The sequence below is a fragment of the Neophocaena asiaeorientalis genome, unplaced genomic scaffold (assembly GCF_003031525.2).
Source record: "Neophocaena asiaeorientalis asiaeorientalis breed wild unplaced genomic scaffold, Neophocaena_asiaeorientalis_V1.1 scaffold378, whole genome shotgun sequence".
NCBI lineage: Eukaryota > Metazoa > Chordata > Mammalia > Artiodactyla > Phocoenidae > Neophocaena > Neophocaena asiaeorientalis.
The window spans coordinates 430996-440737 of NW_020185316.1; positions in this window are offsets into that span (position 1 = coordinate 430996).

Sequence of the window (9742 nt, forward strand, 5' to 3'; positions counted from 1 at the left end):
CCGGGCCATTCCGCCCCACCCGCCCGCCGCCCTCCGGACCCGGGCCGCACACAACAGGTTTCACTCACTCGGCGGAGGGGCGGGCAGACTCACCAGGAGGAGTAGCCGCCACCATCTTCGCCTCGCCCGCCGCGGGATCTCGCTCCCGCCTCCCCACCCGCCTCCGCTTTACTACGACCGGAGGCCCCAGGCCGGGGGTGCGGCCAGCCGGCCGGCCCGCCCCGCCAAGGAGGCTTCGCGAGGGGCACAAGCCGTGGCGGCGCGGCGGGGGTCGTCCCCACCCCCTCGGCCTCGCCCGAGGGCGCGAAGTGGCGCGAAGGCGCAGGTCGGGCTGGGACGGCGGCACCTCGAAGGACCATGTGGGTGAATGAAGGGCGGCGGCTCCCGCCTCAACGTAAATACGGACAAGCCCCACTCCCTCATTAGCATAAAAAACAAAGTACTTCCGACCTCCCCGCCCGCCCGCCAATCACCGCAGGCCCCGCCCACGGCGGCTCGGGCTAGGCAGCCCGGAGAGCGGGAGCCGGGAGACGCTCGCGGCGCAGTGCTGCCTTCTCCGGTCCGCGCTCCCCCACTGCCCGCCCACTGCCGCCCGCCTCACGGAGCTCCTCGCCCGGACACCTCGCGCCACGCCTCCGGCACGCCCTCCGTTAACAAGCTCCGCGCGCATGCAGACCTCCGCGCGCCGCACTCCCCCCTGGAAGCGCACGCTTCCTGTGGCTTCCTGGGGGCTCTGCTCCCGCCGGCGCTCGACGTGTACGCGATGTGGTTACTGTTTATTACTTTTCTTGCCCGAGACGGGTCTCGGTGGTAATTAGGGCCTGCTCCATGCCAACGTGAACCAGAGATAAGTATAACCCAGTGACTTACTCTCACGTCGAAACGGGATTACTCAGTGCAAAGATCATTTTAGACACAGAGGTAAATGCCTTACACCCAAGACTTATTAATGCACAAATCGCTGAAATGTGTTTCCTTAACCCGGCCGTGTGTAAGCCAAAACGCATGCCTGAGCAGAGGTTTCACAGCTGCAGTACCTGATCTTCCTCCCATACCCCGATGCATTTAGTAAGAACTCTTGGCTCTCCTGTAGAAACAGTAGATATCGGAAAGAACCTCATAAACAACCACAAAGCAAAGCTGATAAAACGAGCCCACTCAGGAGTGCACCTCCTTCTACATGTTGTGGTTTAGGAAATTCCAGAATTCTCAGAAACATAATTGTTAAAAGAAGTGAGGATTCATAGCACTTACTACAAATACAGTAACTTTAAATTGGTTTTAAATAATACAGTATTTGTTGGAAAGCCCATGCCACTATTCTGTGATTTTACAAGTCAACTTGTAGTAAAAAAAAAAAAAAAAAGATATTGCCAGAAGACGTCTATAATGTACAAATGTGAAAATTTTCGACGTTCACATCTTGATGATACTATTTACTATCTTTCTGACTCGTTTTATCATGCTTTGTTTAAATTCAATCGCCAAATTAGTGATGATATAAAAAATTGGTTTTGCCACTCTTTTATATTAAGGGTCTATTTTCTAGATATTTCTGCTTTACAAATCAAAATAGATGGCCAAATCTGAAATTTTACAATATTTACTCTTTCCCTAACAGTCGTTTATGGGTCTTTCAAAAGGGAAAACTGATTGCTAATTTTATTAAAAGTCTAGTTTACATTACTTTTGGCCAGCATTGATAGGTCAGATTCCTCTTTCTCTAAAATTTTATCTTCTGCTGTGAAGTAGAATGTAGGAGGAGGGGTGCTGTGAGTAAGAGTTCATCACACTCTCTGAATCATGGGAAATCCCACCGATTTACAGGTTTCTTAGCAGGAGAGAGTTATTTATCTCATAGCTTATTTCCAATTAAAGTCAACACTGCAGTACTCCTAGTTTGGAAAAGCTGTTTTTAGTCATCTAACTATTTCTGTGGAAATCTAACATGTAATCAACTGTTTTCTATGACTACCGTATGAGATTTAATTGTTAATGTATACATTTTTTACCGTAAAAATGTTGTAACATGTAAATTCATTTAAACCTACTTACTTGGAAATCCCAGAAAGTTTCACAATTAGTAGATTACGCTTTATTTTTAAGTGGTTCACTCACACTTCTTTTCAGCATTAATAAACAAATTATTGTAAGTATAATTAGAATAATCGAAAACTTTCCCATCCCAATGAGTTTAAAAATTAGCCAACTTTATATATATTATTTGAAGCCACTACTAACTAACTAGAAACTCATCCTCCTCCATTTCAAGGGCCACAGCTAGGCATACTTTACAACTAAAGATTTTGTGGTTATGATTTTGAAGATCAGGAAAATATCTAAACTGTTAACAAATGCTTTCTGCAACCAAGGAATGTAAAAATAAAGCTATCTGAAATGCCAAAGTAGATACACAGCCTTCTCAAGTTAGCTAAAACACACGGTACTATTTTACACAATCCAGAACATTTCAGATGAAATGAAAATCTCAGTTCAATATCAGAACAGTTGCATATAACTGTTTACATTATTTATAGTAAGTACCAGAGAAATATCTGTGTTTTTCACTTTTCACCCAGATTGAATTGAGAATGTGTAAAAACTTCTGACCTTATTAATAACATTCAGAATTTTATTCCCTATGTTGTGCTGTTTGACTATGTCAGTATCAATTGACTTAACTGTATTGAAAGATAAATTCAGTTAAAATATTCTTGTTTTGTAACATCATTATAGGTTTTAAGAAGCTAATGAAGCAATAATTCCCATTCACTTTATAGATTTGAGAATTTAAGAACAATGCCAGAATATAAGATGAATACAACCATCAGTGTTATTTTAAAACTATATGTATAATTTGAATACTAACTTGGAGATAGCCTACAAGTTGGTTATTGCAATTAAGTATATTTTATATTTTGGCAATTTGGCGTTGTTAACATAGATTCCTATAGTAATTTATTATTTTTTCACAGTGTTTGAATTTTATGGGAAAGGGGAATAAATTTAAACACCACTTTGACTTTGGAAAATTAACTGGTTATAAATCCAGTACATTTGAACTGTTTTTTGTAATGTAGGAAACAGCGATCAATGAGACAAATTCAGTGATGAAATTTTGGATTTTCTACAATGTATATTTGTAAATGTCTAAAAATACATAATCTAGTCTTACCATATAAATTGTGCTTTATATTTAGGATTTTTATAATAATTCAGTGCAAAATAACAATCACCTATTAAGTGCCTGCTATTTTTCTGGCGCTGGTGGAAGTTATAAAGAGGAATAAGACAGAACCTGTGCTTTTGAAAAGTTTAAGAATTACACAGCATTACGGATTACCATGAATGTTTCACGAACAAACCAAAAGATTGAAGTCTTCAAGCTTTTATTTTATTTATTCCTTCCAACGTCTAATAAAATAATCCCACCAGAGTCAAGTTATTTTATTTCTTCAGTTAAGAATTTCGAACAGCTACATTTTGTATGTTATTTGATAATTATGCATAACATTAATATATGGATTATTTGCTATGAATGGCATTCAAAGGTGCTATTAATGAGAGTAAATTTATAGTGAACACAAAGGCCATGCTTATTTAACTTGATAATTCCATCTACGGTTTTGAAATTAAGAAAATATAACTTATAGAGGGAAAGGTGAATGTCTGTGGTTTTGAATAAAGAAGCAATTGAAGAAAGTGCTTTCCTTTTTTTTATCTTTGAAATTGTCCCTGTGGTACTCTGTAGTGCCAAATGGGGGTAATTGACGATTATTTAATTAAGAAAACTAGACATACTAGGTACTATTTGTCACAATGAAGAGACAGTATCTACCCTTGAAGAAGTTCAGTGTGCATTGATGTTTGTCAGTATATTTAAAATTGTATGGCTTTTAGAAAACAAATTTAATGCATTTTTAATTAAACATTTCAAGGTGGTGTACTACTATAGTACATTACAGTAAAGTGTTTCATTTGTTTTTCATTTGTTTTTACCGGAAGAGTGTAACATCAAAATTAGAAGTAGCTTATTTTAAATTTCTTGTTCTTAACTTAAGCCAAGTTCTCAACATGGCTGTACTTTACAATCACCCAAGGAGCCTTTAAAACATGCAAACATCTGGCCTTTACTTTGCAGATATTCTAATTTAGTTGGTCAGAAATGGAACCTGAACATCGTTTTTTTAAAAAATTTCCAGGTTATGCTTATGCTAAGTCAGGATTGACAAGCTCTGGTACTTAGTTCTTGATTTAAGTACTTAGTACTGCATTGACTGATCAGTACCTTTGGCTGGTTAATCTTGTTAGGTGCTTTGCCATTGTCCATCCATACTGCATATATGCATTATTAATTCACACAGAGAAACCATAAGAAACTGACCCATGATATTTCAAATCCTTCACCAAAGATTTATGGGCATAAAAGTTAAAAAAAAAAAAGACAGAACTTCTAGAAATAATTTTGAAAAACTTATGTACATTAACTGTAGCAACCTTTGTTGATGAGGCACGTTGGAAAGTATAGAGTGCAGTTATATTTTCGCTATCTGGGGCTGCAGTTTAATTTAATAAATCCACTTAACAATGGAAAATCATAGCAAACATGGATTGTGTTGCATTTTAAAAAATTCTCCGTAGCGGACAGGTTTAGACTGAACTTTTTTTCTCAGTCACTTAGCTGTGAGAAAGGGGTATATAGAGATCATCTGGGTCATCTATAATATTTTTAAAATACTAAAAGGCAGACAACAAGAAGACAGGTCCCAGGTAGAAGTAATTACCAAATACTAATGCTTTTAATCAATTTTACTTAATTTCCTAAAAGCATTTTAGTTTTCCTGTATGGTTTTGCTTTTAAATATAGGCTTTAAGTTCAATTTATATTAGAGGAAACAAGTTGATTCAGCCTGACCTAGTTGATCTAGGTCTATTTTGTTAGTCAGTAGTTCCAGAAACAAGATATTGATTACATAATTACCTCTTTAAGATTGGTTAAAATAACACAGATTTCATAATTGTTATATCATTTTACAAAACTACACTTGAGTACTTATATGTTCACCTTAACATTCAGGCCTAATACTTTCTATATATGTCAAGGGGATAAAAATTTATTTTTATTGTATGTAAATTGTTTTTAGTTATGTGAATTATATTTGCAAATAAAAACTTCTTTTCTGAAGTCACTTTAAAAGTTGCATGACAATGTGTTCAGATTGAAGATATGTGATAGTTCAATTGCTATAGTTCTATAAGTGCCTAATGAATAATTAAACTGATAACAACTATAAAAACACAGAAGTATTATTTACATGAGACTTCCAATAAAGTGGATACATTTTTGGAAAATCCTACAAGCCAATGCACCCTGGCTCCCTTAAATGCCAGTTAATTAGTTAATTAAGTCTTTTCCAAATGCAGGCAGTAAATGTCAGTACGTTAGCTTATTTTTCACATACCAATACTCAAAACAAGGAGGTACCGTATATTACAAAGTATTGACCAAGTAAAACCCAAACCGAACTGGAAAGAAAGCTGACATTTCTACGTCTGAAATGATAAAAGTGTGAAGGCCAATTAAAAACTTTATGGAGAATGAGTCGGAGCTCTACATTACAATTGTCCAAAGAGAAATCACTACCCACCCGAGCCTCAGCAACTGTCTTGAGAATCTGAATGATTTTCTTTGTTTTCTGAGAATACATGCACGATGGCATTGTGGTGGTCGGAAGACCAGCTGTGTCTGACACATTCGCTTACAGGAATTCCCAAATTATGTGGGAATACCTTTAAAAGCAAATGATATTAGATTTAGCCATACATATTTAGATATGCCCAGTGTTAAATTTGCCTGCAAAATGTTTAGAGCAAATTGTTTGTTTTCCTTCTCTGGCTGGGAGGTCATGGTAGCTGTAACAGGGAGCTGCAAGTAAAATTAATCCAAGAGAATGTTTAAAGCCAAGTTAAGATAGGAAGGGAAGCTGAAGTTTATGAGCAATAAAATTCCACAAAGGATAGCAAAATAAGGATAAGGCAGAGCTCAGAGGATGGGAACGGGGTGTGGAAATTAGCCTAGGAAGTGTGTGCTGGAAATGTTCTCTGTTTTTGATCTCAGGGGTGGTTACATGGGTGTAAAAACAGTCATCGTTACACACTCACGATAAGTGTATTTTCTGCTTTTTGTTCTTTGTATATTATCTTTCAATTTCAAAACAACAATACAGACAGCAATAACAGCACCAGGGAGGAAGGAATCAGTGCAAAAACCCAAGGCAAACAGAAGAGCCGGGATTAACGACACACATAGAAAGAAGGACAGTGTGGTTAAATACCTGCATACCCTCTGTTGCTGGCTGTTGTGTGTTCTCTAAGTGATCTTGCATGGAGTAGCTAGTTGCAACTAAAGAGTCATGCACAGGACAGATAAATCAGTCACAGGTAATATTTAAGAAACTACTAATGCCTAACATTAGCCAGACGATATCAAATATTCAAGAGAAGACTAATCTCTAACATTAGCCAAGAGAATTCTGTTTTTCAATATTAAATGTTTCAGAGATGACTAACATCTTACATTATCTAAGTGAACTGGCTCTTCCAGTAGGCGTTGTTTATATTCACATCTCACATTAGCTATAGGAGCTGATTATTTCAAAATCCAATGTTCAAGATTAGGTGCTTCCTATTGCCAAAAAAATGAGTTATTTTGAAGTCTAATGTATGTTCATCTAAAATAATTGCCACAGAGTATGTGCTCAGAAATTATTTGTTGAATTCATCAATGAATATGAAAGTCCTATCTGCAGAATCAGGTATGTAATTCCCATTTTATGAATGTATCCTTAGAGACATATTTAATGAATAAATCTTGTAATTCTATCTGAAGAGGGAGACGGACATTTCTTGGTTTTATTTATACGTATGCAGTATTATACAAAGGGACTTAGTTGAAGTCTTTGTAGGAACCAGTGGGAGGCTGGAGAATGGAAGACACCAGAATTGGTGGAGAAAGAAAGAGTGGAGATACTAGTACAGACTCTGACAAGATTATTAAGCTTTTGAGCTACGAAATCAGAAGTGAGTTGGGAATAAGGGATAAAATTTTGATAATGGCTATGGAGTGGGGTTGTAATCAGAATGGCAGGGAGGCGGACTGATAGGAAGAGGAAAGGGTGATCACGGTTAAACACATGACCCAGAATCAGAGAAACAGAAACAGGAGAGGCACTGAATCAGCTGCTGTTATAATGAGTGGGTCTTGGAAAGACACCTTTTATCTGGATGGCCCAGTGATTCCCAGAGCATCCGTGGCCCCCAGATGAATGTTTTCTGTCTTACATTGCATTGGTCACTGCCTTCTTCTACTGCCCGTGAGTCATCAGATATCGTTTGATATCATTCTCTGATACCAAATTAACTCTTGACAACTGAACATGTGGGGAAGTTCAGCAGTGAACTAGATACATCCAGTTTCATGGGAACTACATACTATGTCACATGTCACTGACATAAAACTAAAGTAGATGTGGGACAGAAATGGGTGTTTCTAACAGAACGACTTTTGACTGGAACTCTGAAAGAATTGTAATAGATTATAGCAGATTGTATTTTGACTATTAATCAACTGAATATGATATTAATATAACCACTCATTCACTTGTGTGTGTTTGTGAAGGTAAGTGATTGCATTCTCTAATTTGGGAAGCTGATACAAATAGTTTGATAGTGATTAGCAAATCCACATATGGATTTGCCTACATGAGAACAGTCAAATGATCAGTAATCATTATCTGTGAATATGATATTTAGCTCGCCAAACTGGGGACGTGGAAATGCAAAGAAGATATAGGCAGACCCCCTTTTATTGTGCTTCTCTTTGTTGCCCTTTGCAAATATTGCATTTTTTACAAATTTTACAAATTGAAGGTTTGTGGCAACGCTTCAACCTTAAATTTAGAGCAAGTCTAAACTGGTGCCATTTTTCCAACAACATTTGCTCAGTTCGTGTCTCTGTGTCACATTTTGGTAATTCTTGCAATATTTAAAAATTTGTCATCATTATTATATTTGTTATGGTGATTATTTTTTAGGCATAATGCTATTGCACACTTTCTAGACTACAGTACAGTGTAGATATAACTTTCATATGCACTGGGAAACCCAAAAATTTGTGTTACTCACTTTATTGCAGTATTCTCTTTACCGCAGTAGTCTGGAACCGAACTTACAATATCTCTGAGATACGGCTGTATTAGGATTAGAATAGACTTCCCCGCTCTTCCCCCAAAGGCTGCAGTTCCCTGTGGAACTGTGGAAATCAGGTGAGGACTACAGCAACAAGAAAGTCAATGTAAAGCAATAGCAATGATAACACTACCTGGTAAATCTGAAATGACGACAAAATTCTGCCCCAACTGGGAGTTTTAAATTTTTCCTTTTCGGAGAGTATACTAACCACTGGCGGTCCTGAAGCAATAGGAGAGAGCAAGTAAGTAAAGGTTAGACTGACAGAGCAATAAGAAACTAAGTGTGGGTAGATTCTAAGACAGACCGCCAAGGGCCACCATCTACGGTTCTCTCCTCTATGTGCACTGCCCCTTCCCCTGATCCTGAAGGCAGGACCCTCTAGCTTCTTTTAATCTTCTTAGACAAGATTAACTGCTGCATTTTTGCAGTACTTCATAGATGTGCTATCACATTTGATATATTTTAGAGTACATTCAAACAATATCAACTAAACTAGATTTAGAGGTTTAAAACACTCCATGTATTTTTCAGTTTTGTTTTGACTCCGAAAGAAGAGCCTGTGTTTTTGTTCCCTAAAACTGCCTAGGTAGAACAGTATTGTTCATTTTATATGGAATTACTAGTCATTAGGAATTAGTCAACATGAGTGTATTAAAGAAAGATTAAAGAATTTAAATCTGAACATTTCCAAAGCATCAAATCCTCCTTCAGGAAATCTTTAAAAGAAATGACCCTTTAAAAAAAAAAAACTCTCACTTTCTTTAGTTCCCATGGACACTCACTGAATAGCAAAGTTGCCATTATTCTGATGGCTAGAAGAAACAAAAGTAAAAAATTATGGTTAGTTCTAGCCAATAGAAAATTAAGATTCAGTAATATAGATTAAGTAATCCCTTTCAACTTCTCCTAAAGTCTTAAAGGCATCTCAAAACCCTCTCAGGTGGTCCATAAAACATCTGGCATTTCCATGGCTATTTATTAAAGTAGGAACAACGTATACCAATGTTTAAAGTATGGAATTTAGAGCAACAAGGATTTGCATGGGGGTCCCCACTGTTTTATTCACTAGCATATTATCATGGATAACCTTCTACCTCTCAATTTCCTCATTTTTAAAATAATATTAATAATATCTACTTTGTTGTTGTTAAGAATTAAATGAAATAATATATATAAATGGTTGAAGGTCATAAATCGTACACAAAGATAATAAATATTAGCTATTATTAACAGTAATATAAAGTTAAAATATAAGATTATTTGCCAACATCTAGGATCTTTTTATTGTTGAAAAGATACTAAATTATAGTAGTCTACATATTGAACCAGATTCTCAAAACATTCTATTTTATAAGATTAAATTATAATTGAAGATGTTGTAGTAATTTTTCACCATAAAAGTGGCCATTTTACTATCAAAGGATCTAAAAATAGCTCTATATAGACTCTTCTACATACCCACGCACACATATTCACACATGCAGGGCATGCA